We start from the raw sequence: 27,817 nt of genomic DNA on the forward strand, positions 1-27,817 counted from the left end.
GGCCTGGAGAAACCACAAGTTCTAAGGGGTATCATAGATAGAGAAGATGGTAGTGTAGATTTGCCCAATCTAGGCGCACAGCATGTATTCATATTAACTGAGTCATGTTTTCATTGCCAGGGGTTTTTTGGGTTGAAGATTTACCTCAACTTGTGTCTCCCAGCGTCAAGATCTGGATCACAGGTGAGCCTTCCAATTCTGGATTATAGTTTATTCCACACATAGTCAAGTTGACAACTAGGAATAGCCATTACAGGCTCGTTTTCATTCCCTCCAAGGGTAGGTTCACCTGGAACAAGAGAGCAATGGAGAAACACTAGGCAGGTCAACAAATCACTAAGGGAGGTGGTGATGCTATGCAGATAGCATTCATGTAGAAATTATCTTCTCTTCTCTGCTAATTATAACTGTGAGGTAATATTAAGGTGCATATTCCATTTAATCATGCCTATTTAGGAGAAGTGCCTATAATGAGTTCATGTTCCCAGCAATGAAAAGATCAAGAGAAAAGCCCATCCCCTCCCCCCAAGGTGATAAAGCATATAACGGTGCTTCATAGTGGAGAGGCAAGCCTAAATCATGCAGTAAAAGAATATAAAACAGTATTGATGTTAGCTCTATGCTAAAAATCACAAAGACAAATAATATAGAGTCCTTGCCCTCCAAGAGCTGAGAGTCTATCAGAGTGATGGACATGTGAACAGACCATTGGAATGCAGTGTGAACAACACTGTAATAGAAATACACAGCATTTGATGGATGCCCATGGAAAGGACTCTAATCTTAAGTGGCGGGGGGGCGGGGGGAGGGAGAGTAAGGTAGTGAGGGACAAAACTCACTGGAGGGTGTGAGGACATGACAACTAGAGCTGCCTCCTGAAGGATGAGTAGGAGTAAGCTTCTATCTTGCAAGCATATTTTATCATCAAGAGCAATAAATCACTCAGACAGCAGTTACGTTGCATTTTTATTGAGATCAGTTCCAGTGGCACCCTTTATTTCACCTATCATAACACTTATCACGCTGTATTGTAATTACCTGGGCTCTTGTCTATCTCTACCAACCTCCAAGGTCTGTGTTGACAGGGACGGCACCAGTCTTAGCCATATCCTCAGCATCTAGCACAGAGCCTGGCAAAGGATGATCAAGAGATGATTTTCAGGAAGAGAAGACATCATGAAAACATTTTATATATAGGCGAAACAATAGCAATGTTTGGTTAAAATATGGTCAAACTGAAGAAGCAGCTTATGTGTTACCTTGCTTTGAGTCAATACTTAAGATAGTAAACTCATACAACTTGGATTGCGTCTTTGGGCTGCTGTAAAAGATTCAGGTACTGGTCACTGCTTACTGCATAGAAATCCAAAAAGAAAAAGAACTAGCCTTTATGCTTTTTATACAAAAAGGAGGATTACTTTACAAGCTCTTTTCTTCCCTGCTAAATTTAATGACAAGGATTACATGTTTTATAAAGGGGGTGGTGAAACCTATATAGAAGTTTCTATTGAGTGCTATAGCCTAATAAGAACCTAAGTTGAAAGGGGGAGCTAACCTCCTTGCTTTCAGTGGAAAAGCAGTAAATGTCAGCTTGAGGCTTAGTGGTTTATGATGCGTGGAGACTTACCATGGTCCTGTGAAAAACATCCCACACCATAAAGGACATTGGTATTTGTAATAAATTAAATCCTAAATAGATGCTAGCAATGGTTCTCAAGTAATAGGGTGCATCAGAATTACTTAAAGGGATTCTCATAGACTGGGGACTGCCCCACCCCCCACCCCACACAGGGTTTTTGACCAGTAGTTTGGCCTGAGGCTAAGCACTTTATCTCTAAGTCCTCAGCCCTGTTGGTGCTGCCCTTTGGGGACCTTCCAGGAGAAGGAATGGGCTACAAGAATGCCTTATCTTATACTAACCCTTCACGAACCTCCCACTTCTTTCTACTCCTCATGTTAGGAATGTCCACATATGTGTTTATGAACTCTTGTCTTTTTGAGTCACTTAGAAATGTAGATAAGGGCTGGTGAGATGGCTCAGTGGGTAAGAGCACCTGATTGCTCTTCCGAAGGTCCGGAGTTCAAATCCCAGCAACCACATGGTGGCTCACAACCATCCGTAACGAGATCTGACTCCCTCTTCTGGAGTGTCTGAAGACAGCTACAATGTACTTACTACATATAATAAATAAATAAATCTTTAAAAAAAAAAGAAATGTAGATAAATGATCGTGGACTACTGTAATAATTGTGTTTCCTTTCAAGATTAAAAAATGTCTAAAACTATGTGTCTGCATATGCACACATGTGCAGGTGCCTATAGAGCTCAGAAGAGGATATTAGTTCCACGAAGCCCCCTGACACAGGTATGCAAAACCAAGCTCTGGTCTTCTATAACAGCAGCAGATGCTGTTAAACTGCTGAGTCATCTCTCTAGTCCTTTTATTGCATTTCTTTGGGTAATGGGTAAAGTGAAAAGTCAGAGATATTAGATTGTAGTGATGATATTTTCACAACTGGGCTTTTCCTTTTCCGGATTAGCCTGACTACTGTGATGATGTAAGTGATGCTAGGCAGACAAGATACCTCCCTGGATAACAGTGGTTGCTGCTAGGTCTAATGACTTGACTTGATTCTCCAAGATCCACATGGTCGAAAGAGAACCAACTCCTGAGGCGAGTTGTCCTCTGACTTCCATATCTGCAATGGAATGAATATGACTTTTCGTCCCCCCTGGCAGACAAATGAGTCTAAAATGTTTTTGGTTGGGCAAATATTACTTTAAATCCATCATTGAAGTAGGTAAGATGGCACAGGGTTGTAATCCCAGGACTGTGGAAGCTAAGGCAGAAAGACTATGTTTAAAGGGCTGTCTAGGCTATATAGAGATATCCTATGTCAATTTTTCTTTTTAAATGTACTTGAGAGCAGTAGACAATGCTTCTCTTTCTCATTTGTCTTTTTTTTTTTTTTTTTGGAATGATATCTCATTGTTTAACCCTGGCTGGCTTGCAACTCAGGGTCCTACCTAAATCTCAAATGTTGGGGTTGCATTCAGGTACCACCTAGCCTGAATAGAGTCAGCATTATTGTTTTATAATTAAAACATGGATCCTGAGGTGACAGTGACTGTATCTGAATTTGTAGTGTGCCATTAATAGTTGAGTAATTTTGTGTATGTCAACTAATTTTGTCTGTGACTCAGTTTCTGTGTCTGTAAAGTTGGGAACATATTATTATGTATTGTATTGGTTACTTTTCTGTTGCTGTGACAAAATACCATAAACAAAAGCAGCTTATAGCATAAAGAGTTTATTTTGACTTATAGTTCCAAATGCAGAGTACAGGATGGCAAGGACAGCATGACAACTGGCAGGTCTGCTATAGGAGCGCACATCTGAGAGCTTACACATCTATCCACAGGCAGAGAGCAGAGGAAGCAAACAGGAAGCAAGGCAAGCTGTAGCCTCTCAAAGCCTGTCCCTGGTGACACATCCTCCAGCAAGGCTTCTCATCCTAATGTCTCATAACCTCTTCAAACAGTGCCACCAACCATGAGCCAGATACTCATTGAGGGACATTTCTTATTCAAAATACCATATGTATTATGTAGGGAATTATATATTTTTTACATTTATATAATTACTAAGTATAAAATGTTTAGAAATATATTTAGCCCATTGTGCATATTCAATTTAAACACTAGTTGCTTATTATTAGCATGGTTGTTTATTATTATTATTATTATTATTATTATTATTATTATTATTATTGGTGGTGGTGATGTTGGTAGTGGTAATGGTAGTGGTAGTGCAGTACTGAGCATAAGGCCCAGAGACATGAGCTTATTGAAGGAGTACTCTATTACAGACCTATAGCCCAGCCTAGCTCATGTTATTATTTCATTTTCACTCTATTTACCCTGTGTAGTGGCTATTCCTGGTTGTCAACTTGACAATATTTGGAATGAACTACAATCCAGAATTGGAAGGCTCACCAGTGACCCTTATCTGGAGGCTTGGAGATCCTTATCTGGATCTTGGTTTGGAGATCTTGAGCCATAGTGGCTATGGATTCCAGAAGATTGAATCTCCGAGTATAAGGAACACACCTTTAATCTGGGCTACACCTTTCATCTGGGATTAAAGGTGTGGTGGAACACACCTTTAATCTGGGCTACACCTTCTGCTGGAGACAATATAAGGACATTGGAAGAAGGGAGTCTAGCTCTAGTTCTTGCTCCTTCCCCTGCTTGCTGCGTGAGACTGAGTAAGTGCTAGATCCTTGGACTTCCATTCACAGCTGCGACTGAACCATTGTTGGGAATTGGGCTGCCGACTGTAAGTCATCAATAAATTCCTTTACTATCTAGAGACTGTCCATAAGTGCTGTGACTCTAGAGAACCCTGACTAATACATCCTGTCTGTAGATTGTGTACTGTAGTAGCTACTACATGAACTACAGTGATTGCCTTTGTTCTGAGGCTACATTCTTTTTTCTTATCATAATTCCCTAAAAAGCACTGTATACCAACTAGTCGCACAGTCTTAAGTTGTATTAGTTACATATCTAGAAATCGTTAAAAGTATATAGGAGAATTATGTATTTATGTGTGTGTGTGTGTATGTGCATGTATATGTGTGTGTCTATAAATGTATGTATGGATGTATGGATGTATGGATGGATGGTGGGGTTCAGAAATGAATCTCCCATGGATAATGAGGGATGACTATATTTTAATATATGAAAATATGGGAAATATTCAGGTACCACATTTTCTGTATCCATTCCTCTGTTGAGGGGCATCTGGGTTCTTTCCAGCTTCTGGCTATTATAAATAAGGCTGCTATGAACATAGTGGAGCATGTGTCCTTCTTACCGGTTGGGACATCTTCTGGATATATGCCCAGGAGAGGTGTTGCTGGATCCTCCGGTAGTACTATGTCCAATTTTCTGAGGAACCGCCAGACTGATTTCCAGAGTGGTTGTACAAGCCTGCAATCCCACCAACAATGGAGGAGTGTTCCTCTTTCTCCACATCCACGCCAGCATCTGCTGTCACCTGAATTTTTGATCTTAGCCATTCTGACTGGTGTGAAGTGGAATCTCAGGGTTGTTTTGATTTGCATTTCCCTGATGATTAAGGATGTTGAACATTTTTTCAGGTGCTTCTCTGCCATTCGGTATTCCTCAGGTGAGAATTCTTTGTTCAGTTCTGAGCCCCATTTTTTAATGGGGTTATTTGATTTTCTGAAGTCCACCTTCTTGAGTACTTTATATATGTTGGATATTAGTCCCCTATCTGATTTAGGATAGGTAAAGATCCTTTCCCAATCTGTTCGTGGTCTTTTTGTCTTATTGACATTGTCTTTTGCCTTGCAGAAGCTTTGCAGTTTCATGAGGTCCCATTTGTCAATTCTCGATCTTACAGTACAAGCCATTGCTGTTCTGTTCAGGAATTTTTCCCCTGTGCCCATATCTTCAAGGCTTTTCCCCACTTTCTCCTCTATAAGTTTCAGTGTCTCTGGTTTTATGTGAAGTTCCTTGATCCATTTAGATTTGACCTTAGTACAAGGAGATAGGAATGGATCCATTCACATTCTTCTACATAACAACCAGTTGTGCCAGCACCATTTGTTGAAAATGCTGTCTTTCTTCCACTGGATGGTTTTAGCTCCCTTGTCGAAGATCAAGTGAACATAGGTGTGTGGGTTCATTTCTGGGTCTTCAATTCTATTCCATTGGTCTACTTGTCTGTCACTATACCAGTACCATGCAGTTTTTATCACAATTGCTCTGTTGTAAAGCTTTAGGTCAGGTATGGTGATTCCACCAGAGGTTCTTTTATCCTTGAAAAGAGTTTTTGCTATCCTAGGTTTTTTGTTAATCCAGGCGAATTTGCAGATTGCTCTTTCTAATTCGTTGAAGAATTGAGTTGGAATTTTGATGGGGATTGCATTGAATCTGTAGATTGCTTTTGGCAAGATAGCCATTTTTACAATGTTGATCCTGCCAATCCATGAGCATGGGAGATCTTTCCATCTTCTGAGATCTTCTTTAATTTCTTTCTTCAGGGACTTGAAGTTTTTATCATACAGATCTTTCACTTCCTTAGTTAGAGTCACGCCAAGATATTTTATATTATTTGTGACTATTGAGAAGGGTGTTGTTTCCCTAATTTCTTTCTCAGCCTGTTTATTCCTTGTGTAGAGAAAGGCCATTGACTTGTTTGAGTTTATTTTATATCCAGCTACTTCACCTAAGCTGTTTATCAGGTTTAGGAGTTCTCTGGTGGAATTTTTAGGGTCACTTATATATATTATCTTATCATCTGCATAAAGTGATATTTTGACTTCATCTTTTCCAATTTGTATCCCCCAGATCTCCTTTTGTTGTCTAATTGCTCTGGCTAGGACTTCAAGTACAATGTTGCATAGGTATGGAGAGAGTGGTCAGCCTTGTCTAGTCCCTAATTTTAGTGGGATTGCTTCAAGCTTCTCACCATTTACTTTGATGTTGGCTACTGGTTTGCTGTAGATTGCTTTTATCATGGTTAGGTATGGGCCTTGAATTCCTGATCTTTCCAAGACTTTTATCATGAATGGGTGTTGGATCTTGTCGAATGTTTTTTCCACATCTAACGAGATGATCATGTGGTTTTTGTCTTTGAGTTTGTTTATATAATGGATTACATTGATGGATTTCCGTATATTAAACCATCCCTGCATCCCTGGAATAAAACCTACTTGGTCAGGATGGATGATTGCTTTAATGTGTTCTTGCATTCGGTTAGCAAGAATTTTATTGAGGATTTTTGCATCTATATTCATAAGGAAAATTAGTCTGAAGTTCTCTATCTTTGTTGGATCTTTTTGTGGTTTAGGTATCAGAGTAATTGTGGCTTAATAGAATGAGTTGGGTAGAGTTCCTTCTACTTCTATTTTGTGGAATAGTTTGTGCAGAACTGGAATTAGATCTTCTTTCAAGGTCTGGTAGAACTCTGCACTAAACCCATCTGGTCCTGGGCTTTTTTTGGCTGGGAGACTATTAATGACTGCTTCTATTTCTTTAGGGGATATGGGACTGTTTAGATCGTTAACTTGATCCTGATTTAACTTTGGTACCTGGTATCTGTCTAGAAATTTGTCCATTTCGACCAGGTTTTCCAGTTTTGTTGAGTATAGCCTTTTGTAGAAGGATCTGATGGTGTTTTAGATTTCTTCAGGATCTGTTGTTATGTCTCCCTTTTCAGTTCTGATTTTGTTAATTAGGGTGTTGTCCCTGTGCCCTCTAGTGAGTCTAGCTAAGGGTTTATCTATCTTGTTGATTTTCTCAAAGAACCAACTCCTCGTTTGGTTAATTCTTTGAATAGTTCTTCTTGTTTCCACTTGGTTGATTTCACCCCTGAGTTTGATTATTTCCTGCCATCTACTCCTCTTGGGTGAATTTGCTTCCTTTTTTTCTAGAGCTTTTAGATGTGTTGTCAAGCTGCTAGTGTATGCTCTCTCCAATTTCTTTTTGGAGGTACTCAGAGCTATGAGTTTCCCTCTTAGAAATGCTTTCATTGTGTCCCATAGGTTTTGGTATGTTGTGACTTCATTTTCATTAAACTCTAAAAAGTCTTTAATTTCTTTCTTTATTCCATCCTTGACCAAGGTATCATTGAGAAGAGTGTTGTTCAGTTTCCACGTGAATGTTGGCTTTCTATTATTTATTTTGTTATTAAAGATCAGCCTTAGTCCATGGTGGTCTGATAGGATGCATGGGACAATTTCAATATTTTTGTATCTGTTGAGGCCTGTTTTGTGACCAATTATATGGTCAATTTTGGAGAAGGTCCTGATAGGTGCTGAGAAGAAGGTATATCCTTTTGTTTTAGGATAAAATGTTCTGTAGATATCTGTTAAGTCCATTTGTTTCATAACTTCTGTTAGTTTCACTGTGTCCCTGTTTAGTTTCTGTTTCCACGATCTGTCCATTGAAGAAAGTGGTGTGTTGAAGTCTCCCACTATTATTGTGTGAGGTGCAATGTGTGCTTTGAGCTTCACTAAAGTGTCTTTAATGAATGTGGCTGCCCTTGCATTTGGAGCATAGATATTCAGAATTGAGAGTTCCTCTTGGAGGATTGTACCTTTGATGAGTATGAAGTGTCCCTCCTTGTCTTTTTTGATAACTTTGGGTTGGAAGTCGATTTTATTCGATATTAGAATGGCTACTCCAGCTTGTTTCTTCAGACCATTTGCTTGGAAAACTTGTTTTCCAGCCTTTCACTCTGAGTTAGTGTCTGTCTTTTTCCCTGAGATGGGTTTCCTGTAAGCAGCAGAATGTTGGGTCCTGTTTGTGTAGCCAGTCTGTTAGTCTATGTCTTTTTATTGGGGAATTGAGTCCGTTGATATTAAGAGATAGTAAGGAAAAGTAATTGTTGCTTCCTTTTATTTTTGTTGTTAGAGCTGGCATTCTGTTCTTGTGGCTGTCTTCTTTTTGGTTTGTTGAGGGATTACTTTCTTGCTTTTTCTAGGGTGTGATTTCATTCCTTGTATTGGTTTTTTTTTTTTTTTCTGTTATTATCCTTTGAAGGGCTGGATTCGTGGAAAGATAATGTGTGAATTTGGTTTTGTCGTGGAATACTTTGGTTTCTCCATCTATGGTAATTGAGAGTTTGGCCGGGTATAGTAGCCTGGGCTGGCATTTGTGTTCTCTTAGTGTCTGTATAACATCTGTCCAGGCTCTTCTGGCTTTCATAGTCTCTGGTGAAAAATCTGGTGTAATTCTGATAGGCTTGCCTTTATATGTTACTTGACCTTTTTCTCTTACTGCTTTTAGTATTCTATCTTTATTTAGTGCATTTGTTGTTCTGATTATTATGTGTCGGGAGGAATTTCTTTTCTGGTCCAGTCTATTTGGAGTTCTGTAGGCTTCTTGTATGTTCATGGGCATCTCTTTCTTTAGATTTGGGAAGTTTTCTTCTATGATTTTGTTGAAGATATTTGCTGGTCCTTTGAGTTCAAAATCTTCATTCTCATCCACTCCTATTATTCGTAGGTTTGGTCTTCTCATTGTGTCCTGGATTTCCTGGATGTTTTGAGTTAGGATCTTTTTGCATTTTCTATTTTCTTTGATTGTTGTGCCAATGTTCTCTATGGAATCTTCTGCACCTGAGATTCTCTCTTCCATCTCTTGTATTCTGTTGCTGATGCTCGCATCTATGGTTCCAGATTTCTTTCCTAAGGTTTCTATCTCCAGCGTTGCCTCACTTTGGGTTTTCTTTATTGTGTCTACTTCCCTTTTTAGGTCTAGTAATGGTTTTGTTCATTTCCATCACCTGTTTGGATGTGTTTTCTTTAAGGACTTCTACCTGTTTGGTTGTGTTTTCCTGTTTTTCTTTAAGGACTTCTACCTGTTTGGTTGAATTTTCCTGTTTTTCTTTAAGGACTTGGAACTCTTTAGTGGTGTTCTCCTGTATTTCTTTAAGTGAGTTATTAAAGTCCTTCTTGATGTCCTCTACCATCATCATGAGATATGCTTTTAAATCCGGGTCTAGCTTTTCGGTTGTGTTGGGGTGTCCAGGACTAGGTGGGGTGGGAGTGCTGTGTTCTGATGATGGTGAGTGGTCTTGATTTCTGTAAGTAGGATTCTTATGTTTGCCTTTCGCCATCTGGTATCTCTGGAGTTAGTTGTTATAGTTGTCTCTGGTTAGAGCTTGTTCCTCAGGTGATTCTGTTAGCCTCTATCAGCAGACCTTGGAGACTAGATCTCTTCTCTGAGTTTCAGTGGTCCGAGCACTCTCTGCAGGCAAGCTCTCCTCTTACAGGAAAGGTGCACAGATACCTGGCCGTAGGACCTCCCTCCAGGCCGAAGAAGAAGGCCCAAAACAGGACCTGTCCCGAGGCTGAGTTGCTTTGGCCTGTCCCAGAAGCTGTTAGCTTCTGTATTCTACACTCTCACCTGTGCAGAATACTCTCGGAGGAGTCCTGGAACCAAGATGTCTGCAGCTGATGCTCAGGCCAAGCGCTCCCGGGCGGGGCGGACCCCTTTCCTCTGGCTGGGAAAGTGGCCAGCTGTCTGGGGCCCGAAAAGGGGGCTGCCTTAGAAGCTCTGTGGCTCCCGCCTGTCCCAGAAGCTTTTAGCTTCTATAATCCGTACTCTTACCTGTGCAGAATACACTCGGCGTGGTTCCGGAACCCTAGAGTTACTCTTAAACCAGGCTGTCCAAGGTAAATCTCTAGATCAAATCTCTTTAAAAATAAGCCCAACAAAGAAAAATTAGAAACATTTTTGGAATAATTTACTATGGGTTCCATTGAACAAATCCAATTAATAATAATATTTATCACTAAAAACTTTATATGATAGAGCAGTTTAATAGAGAGTAGCACGTAAAAATATATTAGATATTAAAGATATCTAAAATGCAAATTTTATTTTAGAAATTAAGAAGAAATAGAACTCTTGACTATAAGACAAAATTTCAAAAGCACCCTCACTACAAACACAACTAATCATTGTTAGAGGGGAACCTGTGTAGTGAGGTCAACAGCAGCAACAATGATCACCAAAGATGCAACTGCTGAGGGAGAAGTGTGAACAGCAAAGTAGAGTGATCAATGGTGTGTCTGCCTGAACTTTCCAACTTGGGTAATAAAAAGGTTGTTAATCCTACCAGGTAAGAGTAAGATCACTACCATGATTTTGAGCCAAATTTGAAGCAAGCTTTAATTAATTAATTAATTAATTTAGATTCACTAAATTTATTTTTAAAATCATAAAACATTTCTTACAAAAGAGCATTACATTCTGCACACTGCTCTGAACAAATACCAGGCACATGTGGACTATTACTTTCCTCCCTGTCCCACCCCCCAATGTTACAGTGACCACAAAGCAAGGTGTTCACAATAATTACATGGGGGGAATTTTTTTTAAACCACCAACAATTAACAAAAAATAAAAGTCACTCACTCTGCTGCTGTTTCAAAATTTCAATGTTAGTTTTTGCATGCCCTCCCCCCAACCCTGTTTGTAAGGAACTAAAACATGACATCTGGTGAACAGCAAAGATTTCACTACACCTCAAATGCAGAACACCTATGAAGCAGAGGAATGTTGGCTTTTTAAACAGAAGCAGATTAAAAAAAAAAAAAAAAAGATGCAGGACTCCTTCAGTTCTTCACTAGTCTTAGAAAAACTTTCCAGAATACTGCTTCACATTATAAAAAAGAAAAAATATCTTGCATTAGAATCCTTCAACATCTGCATACTGCTTCACACTGTTCTGCAGCAAATACTGTGTATTCTGTATCTGGCCCTGTGTTCCTGTAATGGTAATGATCCGATCTTCAGATCCATCTAAAGGTTCATCAATTTTGATTGATGCTCCAGATTCATGACAAATTTGTTTAATCCGCTGACCACCTTTGGCAATAATAGATCCAGCCAAATCTTTGGGAATAGTTACTTGTATAGTGATAATAGGTCCGCCAAGATCACCATATGAGCCACGACCCCCCTGCATAAGAATAGTCATATCCAGAACCACCCTGTGGTTCATAAGCCATTTGCCATTCTGATGGGCTCCATGTGTCAATTGCAGAGTCCCAAGTTTCATCAGCACTGAACCCAACCATGCCATCATAGCGGTCTCCAGGCCTTCCTCTTCTGTCATAAGCCATTAGATCTCCCCCTCTGGGTGGTGGTGGAGGAAGAAGAGGATTCCGGGCTCTGCTGCCACCCCGGCCACCTCGACCAGGAGGAGGTGGTGGAGGTCCTCGACAAGGGCTCATATCATCATAATCTCTTCTAGAAGGAGGCATAGGACGCCCACCCTGACCAGGAGGCATTCTGTCAAAACCACCTCTTCCCCTCATGGGGAATCCCACAGGTCATCCTCAGCGGTCATCAAACATCATTGTAAAACCACCATAATCATAGGTCTCATCATAAAAGTTGGGATCATACGGTTGTGCACGTCCTTTGATAGGAGACTCAGATATAAGGTGAAGGATGATCTTAATGCATTCTACAACCCTATCAGGTTTTCCTCCAATAAGAACAACTCTGTCAGTAGAGTGAGGGCAGCACTCCTGGAAAAGCTTGATTGTTGTCTGAGTGTTTTCTCGAAGTTCTTTGATTTTAGCACCTTTAACACCAATTATTCCTCCTGCCAGACTCTGATGAATCAACAGTCTCAACTCGCAATCAAAGTCACTTCCTTTATAATGTTGGTACTGGCCAGTGTTCCTGGAGGAGATGACGCTGACGTCAGCAGGATTCTCGATGGCAACAATAGCTCGAGCTGCGAGCAACAGCTTCTCCCAGGTCCTCTTCAGGTTTATGATGTAGATACCGTCACCTTTCCTTTTGTAGATGTACTGCTCCATCTGAAAGTCAAGGTCCGTGCCACCTAAGTGGGTTCCCGCAGCAAGGAATTTGAGGACATCCTCCTCCTTCATCTGCAGGACGTCAAGGGCTCCGGACATTGTGTAAGTTTCCCTTTAAGTTACGATGGGAATCAAGAACAACGATGTATGGACCCGTTCCCGGGTAGCGCGGAAAGGCAAGCTTTAATTTAAATACTGGCCAGGATGATGGACTCTGGTCAGGTCCATTCCAGGTGCTTCCAGAAAATGGCCATGAACTAAGTTAAGTTGTCCAGGTGCTTATAAAGCATACATATAAGGCTATGTTTCCCACCTTTGTCCTACTTGGGACAAGCATACATCCTGATGTATTTCCTGCATGTGTATATGGGATCAAATACATCCAATGCAGTTGTATCAACCAAACTTGTTTTGGGAAGTGGAAACCTGTGCTTGTTATCTTATATGAACAATAGCCTCCAGCATCTTAGGGAATATTTGTCCTTGGGCAAGGGGCTTACATGCTAGAGGCTCTTTTGTTTAATGGATCTTTTAGGCACAGTAATTAAAACTTAAAACATGACTGGCTCTCACAGGGTCAAACCTCAGAAACTCCTTGGTCCTAGAGATATGTGACTGGTGTATCATTCTATTCAAAGACAGTAATAGGATGACAGAATAGGAGGAAAAGATCCAACGTAGGAATTCCATTACTTAGGGCTATTAAGAACTGGAGAGAGGAACCTCTGAAGAGATAAGACTGAACTTTCTGGAACTGACGATTATTCAGGAATCATGGATATCAAGATTGAGACCCATATAGTAGGGCAGGACCATAATCTCAGGACTTGAGAGACTGAAATGGGAGATGAAGCTAGAGTGGGCTATATAACAAAATTTTTGTCTCAGTAAACAAGATATTAAGAATGATAGCTAAAAAGAAATTTATCTATACAATCAAAGACAAAAGGTTCAAAGTTACCGTGGTGTGTGGTTTGAATATGCTTAGCCCAGGGATTGGCCCTATTAGGAGGTGTGGCCTTGTTGGAGGAAGTGTATCCCTGTGGAGGTGGGCAATGAGAATTCCCTCCTAACCACCCGAGAGCCAATCTTCTCATAGTGGCCTTTAGATGAAGAGGTAGAACTCTCAGCTCTTCCTGCACCATGCCTGCCTGCCATGTTCCCACCGTGATGAAATGAACTGAACATCTAGACCTGTAAGCCAGTCCCAGTTAAACGTCTTCCTTATAGGAGTTGCCTTGGGCTGGAGAGATGGCTCAGCCATTAAAGGCTAGGCTCACAACCAAAAATAAGAGTTCCCTTGGTCTTGGTGTCTGTAAAACCCCAACTAAGACACACAGCAAGGAAACAGTTTAGCTACAAAGGGATAAAATGCATAGGGCCAAAGATAACGCAAATATCATTTGGAAGTTGATAAACTGCTGACTTCAGAGCAGCATAAATAGCTGAAACACACATGTAGTATTTACAAGGTAAAGCAGAGCCCCTCCCAACTTCCACCCTGTGATACAAACCTAGTCATTCTCACTTTACTGCTAAAAGGGGAGGGAACCTTGCCTGAGGCCCAACCACACGCTGACCAAGCCTGTGCTGATGAAGGCCATCTGAGACTGAGAAGCCTGAGAAGGCCCATCTTTCTAAAGTAACCTTGATCTGCTTTTACAACGAGTGGTAGCCAAATGAAGAAAGGAAAACATCACTACAAATTAATCTGCGGGACTCGCCAGTAGTAAGTTAGAGATTTGTGACTGATGGCAGGGGGCTGACTGACTGGATGAATGGATGACTGAATGCATGAACAAATGAATGAAGTGGAGAGTCAGAATTGAGACTTTTTAAAATATCAAACCAAATTCTAGAAGTGCTACAGTGAAAGACAGAGAGAGAGAGAGAGAGAGAGAGAGAGAGAAAACGAACAAAACCTGGGTAAAAGAATCATTTAAGGAAAGGTAAGGTTGATTTGCAGAGACATTGGCTTGATGGGAAAAAAAAAATTACCAGATGAATTCCTAAGTGCAAGACTGCCCACAAAGAGGTGTGGTGTTCGCCTTAAATTGTATGGTTTAGGAGATTTCTTGCCAAAAGTTTCTGCCTCAATGGTGCCCCAGGACGTCTGTGAAGCAAAGCAATGTTTCTTTAGAAACAAACGGCCTTTCCCATACTCAGCTGTGCCACAAAAAATATAAACGCACCTGCATGAGTTCGCATGTGTTTAGACATGAATGTGTGTTTTACTGATACCTATTCAAGCAGCTCGATATATCATTAGTAATAAAACTAAATTCCTTTCAGGATCAATAATTGCTAGCCTGCTTGTTCAGGTACACATGGCTGAAGCTTCTGCTCTACGTTTTAAAAGGCATTATATGATGTTCAATGGACTCCTTTATTGTGGCAATCAGTGTTTGACATTCTAAAGGTTTAAATCATTTAGTCTAGAGTCAGATTTTAATAAAATTATAAACTCCCTGGATCTTTAATTACATATTTACCAAGCCATATCAAGTCAATGCTTCTAGAAAGCTTCTTTTGTTCAGAAGCAAAAACCTTCTTTTTAGTGTTTCCTCAACAACTACTGGTCTCTAATAAAAGTGGTCATAATCATTGGCATTCTCTAAAAAAGAAAACAATTCTAGTACTTTCCTTAATATTAGCACAGTGTGAACTGTGCAATGAATAACTTAATGCGTATGTGATCAGAGAGAGAAAGACGATAGAAAAAAAATCGCAGGTGTGGGTAGAAGTAGAAAGGAGTTCGTGTTCTAGGGCTTAGGCATTTGCTTAGACTCTAAAATGTTCTGAACTATAAACTGACAATCCCCAGGCCTTACCCTTGTGGTCTGAATATGCCATCAGCTTTCAGGACCATAGGTTCACATGGCCTACCCTTGGGCCCTAGGTGGAGGAAGGCATTTGAAGGGCTCTAGTAGATCCCAGCATGGGAGACATGGTTCAAGCAAACCTCACCCTTCCCCATTCCCTCTTCATTGTTAAACCATAGACTACATTCCTAAAGTCAGCCACTGAGGTCTATTCCTTTATTTGACTACTTCCTCCTTTTGCTACCGACCACCAAGGTGCAGCTATCAAAGTATTGAAGTCCAAAAATCAAAAGGTCCTCTTTTTGCTCACCTAATTAACACGCCAATCAAAATTAAACACCTCAGCCTAACAAGGGGCTTTCCATTTTTCCTTCATAAATCATCGTTTGCCTATTGGCCATACCTGTCTCCTCTCTATCCAGAGGTAGTCCTTCGTCCCCTTTATTCTTCCCCTTGTTCCCTTCCCCTTCTCTGTCTCCTGTCTTTGTCTCTATCTCCTGTCTTTGCCCTCTGTCCCTCTGGGGAAAATAAATCTCCTTTGTGCTGAGAACATGGTCTTGGTGTGCCCTGTGCCGACTCTGGTCCTTTTAGGGTTTCCTACACATCAGGAATTCTAACAACTTCTGTCACTTACATTGACTCTCCACACAGCCGCTGAGTCTGCAAACTTTTGGGTCCCACAATGCTTTCATAGTTCTTCTGGAACAAAATTGCAGTGTTCAGAGTTCTAGCTCTTGTCACAATGCTTGGAACTAAGCTTGTGTGTGTGTGTGTGTGTGTGTGTGTGTGTGTGTGTGTGTGTGTGTGTGTGTGTGTGTTGAAACCATGTGCATACAGCAGCCAGAAGATATCAGATGTCTTCACCTATGACACTCTTTCTAATTCTCTTTGAGACAACGCCCAGTGAACCTGAATCTCGTCATTTCAGCTCAGATGACTGCCTAATTAGCTCCCTGGATTCACCTGTCTCCATTCTCCAACACTGGAATTATGAACACTTGTGCCATGCCCAGCTTTTTATCTGGTACTGTGGATTTGAGCTCAGGCCCTCATACTTGCAGATCAAGAGTTCTAACCCACTGAGTCCTCAACGCAGCCTGAACCAAGATCTTTAAATGTAGGCATGGGAACAGTCACTCTTTTAGAGTTAACTCTCTAAAGGGTTAAGTCTTGGCACCTGACTTACGTGTTATCTTGCTCGCCTCCGTCCAAGGTCCTACGTACAAAAGGACTCCCTTTTTCTCTACTGACACCTTAATTCAGTTTAGTACAGACTAGGATAACCAGCTACAACATTTTCTAATTTTCCGGAAAGCAGTTAGAGTGTACCTCTTGTTTTCAGGATGCTGTGCTAGGTGCTATGGAAGACACAGGAGGACTTAGAGTGAGTGATGCCTCAAGAGATTTGACACGTCCCCACCTGAAGCAGATGGCTGAGGAGTCCCCTTGTAACATCTGCCAGAGAATCTCATTAATTCTGCTACATTCTGAAAATTGACATTTAAAACTATGATTCAGGACCAGGGAAGTTAAACCAGATAAAGAAAAAGACTAAATTGTTTCTCATAGTCAAGAAAGGTGGTGAGCAGATTTGTTCTGTTTTGTTTGTTTGTCTTTTGTTTTCATTCAAGGGGATAAATAAAAATTCAAAGTTGCTTAAATCAAGTCAAGACTTGTGCATGAGAAGCCATCATTTCTCAGGACAATTACCAAGTTGTCAGATATGTTTGGAAGCTACATGTCTTAGTTAGGGTTTCCATTGCTGTGAAGTGGCACCATGACCAAGGCAACTCTTATAAAGGACAACATTTAATTGGGACTGGCTCACAGGTTCAGAGGTTCAGTCCATCATCATCATGGCAGGAAGCATGGCAGCATCCAGGCAGACATGATGATGGAGGAACTGAGAGTTCTACATCTTGAGCTCTTCCACACTGGGCAGAGCTTGAGCATAGGACCTCAAAGCCCACTCCTACAATGACACACTTTCTCCAACAAGGCCACACCTCCTCCAAGGACACACCCCCTAATAGTGTCATTCTCTGTGGGCCAAGCATTCAAACGTGTGTCTGTGGGAGACAAAGCTATTCAAACCACTGCACAGCATTAAGTCTTTCAGTAAGGTCCTGTCTTGGGTCATGAAATGGGTAGGAATGGAAGAACCTGTTTTCCCTTAACAGGCATACCTTGCCATGAGTCCTGTAATGGAAGGCGACAGGTAGACAGATCTTAGACAAACAAATGATTCATCTCAGAACTGACACCTGAGCAGCTGAATGTCTGAAAGACAGTATTTAAATCACTTAAAATAGCTGATGCCTGAAAGAGAGATGCTACCACCATGGGAAACACACCCACACACCACAGAAGTAGTTGCTTACTGTGTAGATATGTGTGCACCAGGTGGACACATTTAACCTGACTTAGGATGTACTTTTCTGTGCACTGGACTTGTCTTCCAGACTCCAAGCTATAGGATTTGTATATAGATGTGGCTTTTTTTTTAAGCCTGAGCTTAAATAGAGTGGCCATGAGCCACCTCTGAGGTCCAGCAGGTGAAATGTGCTTAGTGAGAATGAGAATGTGTTGTAAGTGTGATATTTCAGGGATAAAGATCTCATTAATGTCTTGGAATACTGATCACATGTTAAAATTGTATTTTAGGTTAAATAGAATATATTTTTAAAGTGATTTCACCTGGATATAATTTTTTTTCTATAAAAATTTTGAATGAGCCGGGCGTGGTGGCACATGCCTTTGATCCCAGCATTTGGGAGGCAGAGGCAGGCAGATTTCTGAGTTTGAGGCCAGCCTGGTCTACAAAGTGAGTTTCAGGACAGCCAGGGCTATACAGAGAAACCCTGTCTCAAAAAACCAAAAAAACCAAAAAAAAATTTTTTTTTAATGCATCTACTATGAATTTTAAAATTACAGTTTACAGGTGTTATATAATTCTATTGATCATCAAGATTACAGATATTGATCATTTCCCATATCTGGAGCATTTTTTTTACTTTAGTAATTTTTTATTGGATATTTTAGGTATTTGCATTCCAAATGTTATTCCCTTTCCCAATCTACCTCCAGAAACCCCCATCCCATCCCTTGTCCTCCTGCTTCTATGAGGGTAGACCCCTACCCACCCACTCCTGCCTCCCCGCCCTCACATTTTCCTTCACTGGGGCATCAGGACTTTACAGGACCAAGGGCCTCTTCTCCCATTGATGCCCAACAAGGCCTTCCTATGCTACATATGCACTCCATATATACTCCTTGGTTGATGGTTTATACCCTGGGAGCTCTGGTTGGTTGATATTGTTGTTCTTCCTATGGGGTTGCAAACCCCTTCAGCTCCTTCAGTCCTTTCTCTAACTCCTCTTTTGGGAACCCCATGATCAGTTCAATGGTTGGCTGCGAGCATCTGCCTCTGTATATGTCAGCCTCTGGCAGAGCCTCTCAGGAGACAGCTATATCAGGCTAACCTGGAGCATCTTGATTTTAGAAAGAATGTCCACTAATGCCAGTTTCAACATAGTTATTCTAACAGAGAATATCACACCACTGTATTCCATGTTCTGTAAAGCAGACAGGAAATGGCAGCACAGATAAAGCCACATTTTTATGATTACATCGAGAGGAGGCACATTGTGAATAAGCCTACAAAAAGGGTCACTTGCCAACATTTTTATAGCTCATGAAACTTTCTATGGCTCCTCTTCAGGAACTTGCCTGGACAGCTAATTCATAGCAGTGTTGGATGTGCTACACCAGGTCCTGTGGCCACTAAAACTGATGCTGTTTTTCCCAATTGGAAAAAAAAATATCCAGAAGTGAATAAAACCTGTCTGTGAGTTCTCAGAATGAAGAAACTGGAAAACAAGATGGAAGCCACCTTGAGCATGGTGCTATGGTGTAAGCTTTGTGGCTCCATCACCTTGTGTGCTGAAACCCCAACCTTTCAGTATGACTATATTTGAAAAGAAGGACTTTAAAGACAGGCTGAGTCTACAAAATTGCACAGTGGTACAGTGCTTGCTTAGAATGTGAGCCCTGGGTTTAGTCCCCAATACTGAAGAAGGAAGGAAGAAAGGAAGAGAGGGAGAGCCAGAGGGAGGGAGGGACCCTCATCTGATCAGACTGGTCCCCCTGACAAAAAGAGGAGATAGACCTTGTTTTCTCTCCACATAGTGCAGAGAACAGACTCTATGAAGACGCAACCAGGAAGGTACTTTCCCCGACAAATGGGACCTTCTAGTACACCTTCTAGTACATTGATCATAGACTTTTAGCCTCCAAGATTGTAAGAGAAAATACGTGTATTTGTTTAAATCACTCAAGCTGAGCTATTTGATTATAACAGCCCAGAGCAGGCTAACACAACTCTTCCCTCCTCCCCCTCTTCCTCCTCTTCTAGGCACAGGACCTTGCTAAGTCGTCCAAGCTTGCCTTGAAATTTTGTACTGAAGATGTCTTCTTGTCTCTCCCTTTCAAGGAGCTGAGACTCTAGGCTCTGCTCTGGTTAACAAAATTCTTATAGGGGATTCCATAGAAAGAAATTACAAAACTACTGTAATGGGTCTATAACTGCCTTCTTTGGCTCTAAGTATTATTATACATACACAAAAGGGTGAATCTGCCTTGAATTCTTTTTTCCCCTCTCTTCCTTACTATCTTCCTTCTTTCCTATCTTCCTGAATTCCTTTCTTTCTTATATAACCCAAGTTGACCTTACCTCTTTGTAATTCAAGGCATAACCTTGAACTCTTCATCTTTTCTGCTTTTGCCTCCCAAGTGCTGACATTACAGGGGAGTACCACTATGTCTAAATTGATGTTATCAGTGTGCGTGTGCATGTATGTGTAGGCATGTATGTATGTGTGTGTTACAAACAGGTGAGTGTGTGGATATGCTCAGCTGCACGCGTACATTTTGCTGTCAAAGCAGAATATTGTGTTCTTTCTCTATCACCTTCTGTCTTACTGACTTGAAACAGGGTCTCTCACCAAATCAGAGGCTCACCATTTAAGTTAGACTGGATGGCCAGAAATCTTTCAGATCAGCAGTGTCTGCCTGGGGCTGCAGCCCTGCCCAGCATTTTGTATGGATGCTGAGGAGTCAAACTCAGGCCCTTTGACTTGCAGAGCAAGCATTCTTTCCTACTAAGTCACCTGCCTAGCCTTCTGGCTTCATGTCTTATCATTGTTATAGGACAACTGAAGAAGTAAGCAAGTAGTGTCAAGAATGGCAAATCCCTGCTCTGATAGAATTTGTTTGGAAATATTCCAATTTCTGCTGAGCTGTAAGAACTCAATATTTTTTTTTCTTGCTGAGAATGTAACTTAGAAATTTGAAGAGAAGTATAAAACCTTAGGAGATGTCATTCTAATGAATACCAAAGAGATTGTTCCTTTCTTTTAAGTTTCAGATAGTTCTTAATTTAATACATGTCACCCAGGTACTTTACTAATAAAAGAATATACTAAAACCAGACCATTATCATTATTAATTTGATATGGTGAACTATTTGTTTTAATTCTAGACAGATGACTAACTTCACCACCATTAAGAATTTTGTGTAAGCCCAACAGTGGATGAGGTTTGGGGACTCTTGCAGAAGAAAAGGAGGAAGGATTTCTGGCCCTGAAGGGGATAAGAACTCCACAGGAAGACCAACAGAATTAACTAAGCTGGACCCTTGGGCCTCCCAGAGTCTGAACCACCAACTAAAGAACATACATGGGCTGGACCTAGCCTCCCCGAACATATGTAGCAGATGTTCAGCTTGGTCTTTATGTGGGTCTTAAACAACTGGAATGGGGCCTATTCCTAAAGCTGTTGCCTGTATGTGGGAGAGGCTGGGCTGCCTTATCTTCTAGCTGTGCTGCCTTGTCTGGCCTTAGTGGGAGAGAAAGTGTCTAGCCTCACAGAGACTTGAAGAACCTGGGTCGGGGGAAATACCCAGGGAGGCCCCACCTGCTCAGAGAAGAAAGGAGAATGTGGGGAAGGATTGTGGGAGCAGGACAGTGAATAGGATATAAAGTGAATAAGTCAAAAATTAAATTAAAAATTTAAAAAAGGATAATGTGTAAAGGGACTGGCAAGATGCTTTAATGGGCAAAGTCATTTGCTGTCAGGTTTAATAACCTGAGTTGACTCCCAAACACCCACACGGTAGAAGGAGAGAACCAACTCTCTCCTGTTGTCCTATGACCACCATGTGCCAGCACTGACAATGCTCCCTGACCCCAAAATTAATAAATACATGTGATGAAAATTAAAACCCATTTACACTAAAGAATCATGTGTGAAGCTTGTTGTCCAGATTCTGGGGCCCCACCTCTCAGCATTTCTACTAGGGAGATATCTAGGATGAAATCCAGTCTCTATATTTAAAGTATCAGCCGCTAGAATAATTGTTCTCAACTCCCACAGGGATCACATACCAGATATCCTGCATATCAGATATTTACATTATGATTCATAACAATAACAAAATTACTATTTTGAAGTAGCAACAAAATAATTTTAAAATTTCTTTCTTTTTTTCTTTCTTTTTCCCCCTTTCCTTCTCCCTCTTTCTCCCCTTCCCCTACCCACCCACCCTGCTTGCTCTGCCCCGCTGGCTCCGGCCCATAGATTTTTTTTTTATTTGTTTCTCATTACTGATGATTATGAGCCACCATGTGGTTGCTGGGATTTGAACTTCTAACCTCCGGAAGAGCAGTTGGTGCTTTTAACCACTGAGCCATCTCACCAGCCCACAACAGAATAATTTTATGGTTGGAGGTCACCACAACATGAAGAATTGTACTAAAGATTCGAGCACTAGGAAGGTTGAGAACCACTGCTCTAGACCATGTTTTAAGAAACATTACTCTACATTGCAAGGAAATTTGATGGACAATTTGCTTTATATTCAATGTTAGCTATATGCTTACTGTGAGAATAATTATACCACGGACTATATATGGGTTCCCAGTTTTGCTCTCAGTTACATCTCCAAGGATGGAGATCGTAAGGAAAACATATCTGAGTTTATCTCATTTACTGCTGCGCACATGAAGTCTGCGCTAAAAAGCTTGTCAGCACTCTATCTGAAGGCAGATTTGTTAAAGGTGTGAAGAACATTTGCATTTCACAACAAGGTTTAAATTAAAAGTAACAATGGAAGGAAAGGAGAATTGTGCCGAATCATTCAAGTAGAGTGGGTAGCAGTGGTAACAGTAGGTACCATGTGTTCACTTCATGATGCTATGGGAGAGAATGGCACAGAGAGAGGTCTGTCCTCAGCTCTAATAATGTAGTAAGACAAGAGACCTGCCACAGGTGATTGACAAAAGAGAGGAAGCAATGTGTGGAAGTGGAAAGTGAACCCTGAGGATTCCTGGCACGGGGTGCTCATTCTGACTTTGGGGATGCGTGGAAGATAAACCAGGGGAGGTAGGCAAAGGCTAGCTCAGTAGGATTCTGTGCTCAGCCAAGGAGGTTAGAGCCATGAGGAGCCATTGGCAGACTTTAAAGTAAGGAAATGACATATGTTAATTCCTTTGGGAATTACTGGGCCCCGCTGCCTGCCTGGCATTGGGTGGAGTTATCCATCAGCATCACCTGGAGAGCTGATGGCTCTCTGCTAGGGTCATTCATGGAATAAAATTTTGTTTCTTTATCCAATGGATTTTTTTGTTTTGTTTTGTTTTTTCGAGACAGGGTTTCTCTGTATAGCCCTAGCTGTCCTGGAACTCACTTTGTAGACCAGGCTGGCCTCTAACTCAGAAATCTGCCTGCCTCTGCCTTCCAAGTGCTAGGATTAAAGGCGTGCGCCACCATGCCCAGCTATCCAATGGATGTTTATAGAGGTATGAAAATGAATGAACCATGGGCATAACTGAATGCTATATAATTAATGCTATATAATTGAATTTCTATAAAAATCAAAAGCAAACCAAAACTAATTTGTGGTATTGGAATCAGGATTTGGGCTTCCTTGAGATATGAGGATGAGCCTGGACTAAAGAGAAACTTCTAGAATGCTAAATTACATCATTTCCTCTTTTTCCTCTCTCCCTCTCCCTCTCATGTACCTTACCCCTTGCTCGATCTTAAATTCATGGCCTGTCTCTTATACTTTAATGCCTGGCATTGGAAATCTAGCCAAGTACCTGGGTCCTCAGTAGAGGTCATGAACTTTGGAGAACTTACAACTGCCATTTTACTATACTAGAACAAAACAATCCCTATCTGAATTCTAAATATTTGTCCTTCTACCCACAGATAAATATAGTTCTCACCCCTCAACAAAGAAATTGCTCCTTGCAATAGATGGGAGACTGTTGCAGAAAACAACCACTGACCAAAAGGCTGAGAACAAGAGATTGTGTGGTGCCCAGCCCCAATGATATTGTCTTTTAAAAAAAATTATCTCTTAAGTTCTGATGTATAGACAAGCTAGCAGGTTACTACTGCTGAAGGGTATGCTTAGACTATAGACAGATCAAAACACATTGGTCCTACGTTTCTTTACAGGGAGAACCATCTGAACAAAAGAGCAGAGTACTAAAATTATCTGAGCAGTGAATGCTGCTCAAAGACAACCAGGTAGTTGTTGCAAGGGTAGGGTGACACCATTTTACTGACTTACTTGTTTTTATCAGTTTGCCTGTGTGTGTGTGTGTGTGTGTGTGTGTGTGTGTGTGTGTGTGTGTGTTAACCAGATAGTTTCGGGTGATTTACTACTGAGCTATATCTCCAGAAAAGATCATTCACTCTAGGGAAATTATATATATATATATATTACAATTTTTATAATTGTTTTTGTCTGTGATGTCCAGAACAGCCTGGAAGGAGCTGAGCACATCAAGAAGGGCTGAGCACAGTATCCAAGCACAGGATGCTGGCAGATGGCTGGAGAGAGGACTGAGGGATGCTGAAGAGTGGGAAGACTGTTTTGAAACTGCCACATGGCTTATGATGGGCGTCACTAGGAAGGAGGAAAACACTAAAAGAGCAAGAAAGGAGAAGTGACTCTACTGCTAGGATGGAATTTGCACTTCAGATACAAGCTGCTGCTCACTGACAGAGAAACTAGTCTACCAGATACCTGAATTGCAAGGAAAGTTGCCATTTCATAGATGGAAAACACAACAAGAAAACAGTAATATTTCAAAATGTCAAGTCACGCCAGCACCTCAGATGTGGGGTTCCTTTACTGCTGTTACTTTAAAAATAATTGTGTTTCATTAAAAACTGGAAACCTCCTCTCTGTCCCCACACCCCTCCTCTCAGGCCCTGGGATTTGCCAAAAGTCAACTACCGTAACAATGGTGAAAGGGGGTAAGGAGGCCCTCCTCTAGCCAGGGCCTCTTGCCAGGGACAGCAGTGCTCCTTCTCTGGCACTTCTTGTGCACAAAGGACTCTCCAGCTTTGAGTGGGAAGTCTGAGACAAGACAGAGCTGTGAACGCGCTCATGAGGGCTGTGCATTGCAAGCTCTGGCCGTTGTTTCCTTCTGTGTATGCTGTTTGTTTATTTATTTATTTCCTGACCAATGAAAACTCAGTGCACGACAAAGGGGTGTTCTTTCCTCCCACAAGTGTTGGACAAGCTAGCAAACGGCTACAGGAAGTCTTTTTCCGATAGTTTTCTCTTTGTGTGTTTTTAAATCTAGGAGTAATGAGTTTCCTTATGATGTTTCCAAACCTTCTTTGCTTTTTCCCTTCCTGGTCCCTGTCCTACTAATCCCCTCCTACCTACATGGCGTTCTGCCTTCTTCCAGTGCTTCTCAAGCCTTGGTGTGGGGACAGTTGTGGCTATATTAGAGTTCTTTGAGGTTAACTTAGAACTACAGACTTCCCAATCACACCTTAGACTGTGGAGTTTGGCCTTAGAATCTGCATCTTTAGCCAGGTACACCTTTACTCTCAGAACTCAGAAGGCAGAGGCAGGTGGATCTCTATGGGTTTTGGTTAGCCTGGCCTACATAGTGAGTTCCAGTGAGATCTCTCTATTGAACACTGCCCTTCCCCCTACCAGAAAAAGAATCTACATTTTAAACTTCTAACTGGTTATTTCTCACATTCAACATAAATAGACCTTTTTATAAACTTAGAAGGTGACCTCATTCAAACATAAAGACTTAGAAGTATGTGAATCTTAGAGTGAGTGTGGCAGTAGTCACCTGTGGTCCCAGCTATTCCAGATGCTAAAGGAGACAATCATTTGAGCTCAGAAGTTCGTAGTCAGCCTAGGTGGCACAGTGAGAATTTGTCTCTAAACAAAACACAAAACCAAAACGAATCAAACTAAAATATAGAGGTGTATATGTTCTACAGCATTTACTATAAAATAAAATAGACATTGTTAGCATTCTGTCTAAGCTCTGCCCCACAGTTGCCTGGCAACAGCCAGGTATGCCTGACTTACTATAAAAGGGGCTGCTTGCCTGCTCTTCATTCTCTTGCTTTCTCTTAATCTTGCTTTCCCTCCTCCCCTCTCTCCCCATTCCCTTCCCCCTCTCTCTCCACGTGCTCATAGATAGCCTCTACTCTCTTTCTCTCTCTTCTACTATCATCTTACCTTCCTGCCCCAGGCCCTAAATAAACTCTATGTTATACCATCATGTGGCTGGTTCCTTACTGGGAAGGAATGCCTCAGCATGGGCCTGCTGAGACACCCCTTTCCCGAATACCTGACTACACCTTCATAGAACATATCCCCCCTCTCTTTATCTTTTTATAAATACATCAGACATCACACCAATTCATTGATGACTTGTTTTAGAATATAACAAAAATGTGAACACAAAGCTCTAAGGGTAGACAGAGAAATGGAGTTATAGCTTAATGCCAGGGATAGAGACAGAAAGGGCCACTCATTCCCTGTAAATTCAGTAATTGGGAGGTTAATAGAGAAGGACTGTCATGAGTTTGAGGCTAGCCTGGGATACTAAGTAAAACTCTGTCTCAATAAATCATAAATAAACGTTAGTGCTTGTCTTAGTCAGGGTTTCTATTCCTGCACAAACATCATGACCAAGAAGCAAGTTGGGGAGGAAAGGGTTTATTAGCCTTACACTTCCATACTGCTATTCATCACCAAGGAACTCAAGCAGGTCAGGAAGCAGGAGCTGATGCAGAGGCCATGGAGGGATGTTCTTTACTGGCTTGCTTCCTCTGGCTTGCTCAGCCTGCTCCCTTATAGAACCCAAGACTACCAGCCCAGGGATGGTCCTACCCACAAGGGGCCTTTCCCCCTTGATCACTAATTGAGAAAATGCCTTACAGTTGGATCTCATGGAGGCATTTCCTCACCTGAAGCTCCTTTTCCTGTGATAACTCCAGTTGTGTCACGTTGACACAAAACTAGCCAGTACAGTGCTACAAGGAGGTACCTCATGATAAGGTCACACTTTTGTTGTGTCCAATCCAGAATGTCACATTTATCCCTCCTCATGAGTTTACACCATATGCTCTTCAGGAATCATTAGCACCTGTTTGTAGACTCTTATTGAAGAAGTCAGTTCAGACCCAGTGGAAAATTCCACCTGACCCCTAAGCATGTAGACCCCACCCCTCCTGGAAGAGACAGGTCAGAGAGCACATAGGCCAGAAGGGAGAGGCTGATTAAGCCCCTACTAGCTCATTCCCTAAAGACCAATCAGTTTAAAGGGTGCACTGTTCCACCAATCATATTGTGCCTAGTTGCTGATGCTCTATTCCACCACTGGAAACTGTATAAAAACTTGTCGAACAGGCTGCCCAGGGTCACCTCTCCTTTGGGTCTGGGATGACCCCAGGGCGCTGGAACAATAAATTCCTCTTGGTTTTGCATCAATCCCTGTCTCCACGTTGTTCACTCAGGGGTCCCCTGTAATTAAGGCTCGTCAGAGTCTTATATTATCAAGCATGTCTGTTTTCAGTTTATACAATCCATGGAACAGCACGGAGGCTCAAATGTAAACTGTTGGTACTTCCCTGTATCCTAACTGGAGATTTGTGTCACTTTAAGTGTCCCTCAGCAGTGCGCCAAAGGACCCAATGGACAAAGTGGTGTTTACTGGAGGCTTCCTGTTGCTTCTTGATTTACAGCTTTTCAGTCTACTCTCATAATGGAAAATGCCATAGTGTTTCGTTATCCTCGAGAACTTTTTTGATCTGTGTTCCCTTTAAGATTTGGTAACCTCTGATACACACAGTTTTATGTATCTATACACAGACAGCAGTGTTCTCTCAGAGGTTCAGCTCTTGGATGTGTTGCTGTGTTATTACTCACTGGGACAGCTTTCTTGGTCTTTTGAAATCTCAAAAGCAATCACAGAAGGTACTGGAATTTCAGTTAGTAAAATTTGATAAAGCCAAAAAACCCCACAGTTTTCTTTTCTTTTTCTTTTGTATTGTTTTGTTTGGTTTTGTTTGTTTGTTTGTTTGGTTGGTTGGTTGGTTGGTTGGTTTCAGATAGAAAAGCTGAACAGAGTTAAAACAACCACAAAAAGAACGAAAGCTTTAGTTAGCTGTTTTCCTTGGAGTAATATTACCTTCCTTCTTACCTAGATTCCCTCAGCTACCAACTTTCCTCTATGCCTCCAGTGTGATCAGGACATGTCCCAGGCAGGAAGCTGCACCAC

The 27,817-nt window shown here is 41.4% G+C and overlaps 1 long non-coding RNA gene and 1 pseudogene across 1 annotated transcript; both read right to left on the reverse strand.

Moving 5' to 3' along the window:
* Positions 1–130: 130 nt before the first annotated feature.
* Positions 131–27,817, reverse strand: Gm41014. The gene is made up of 3 exons (XR_873719.2): positions 27,740–27,817; positions 1,039–1,130; positions 131–289 (listed from the first exon to the last, which is right to left on the reverse strand). It is a non-coding gene; the product is annotated as a predicted gene, 41014 (long non-coding RNA).
* Positions 10,737–12,225, reverse strand: Gm4130 (predicted gene 4130; annotated as a pseudogene).

The sequence above is a fragment of the Mus musculus genome, chromosome 13, assembly GCF_000001635.26.
Source record: "Mus musculus strain C57BL/6J chromosome 13, GRCm38.p6 C57BL/6J".
In the NCBI taxonomy this organism is placed as follows: domain Eukaryota; kingdom Metazoa; phylum Chordata; class Mammalia; order Rodentia; family Muridae; genus Mus; species Mus musculus.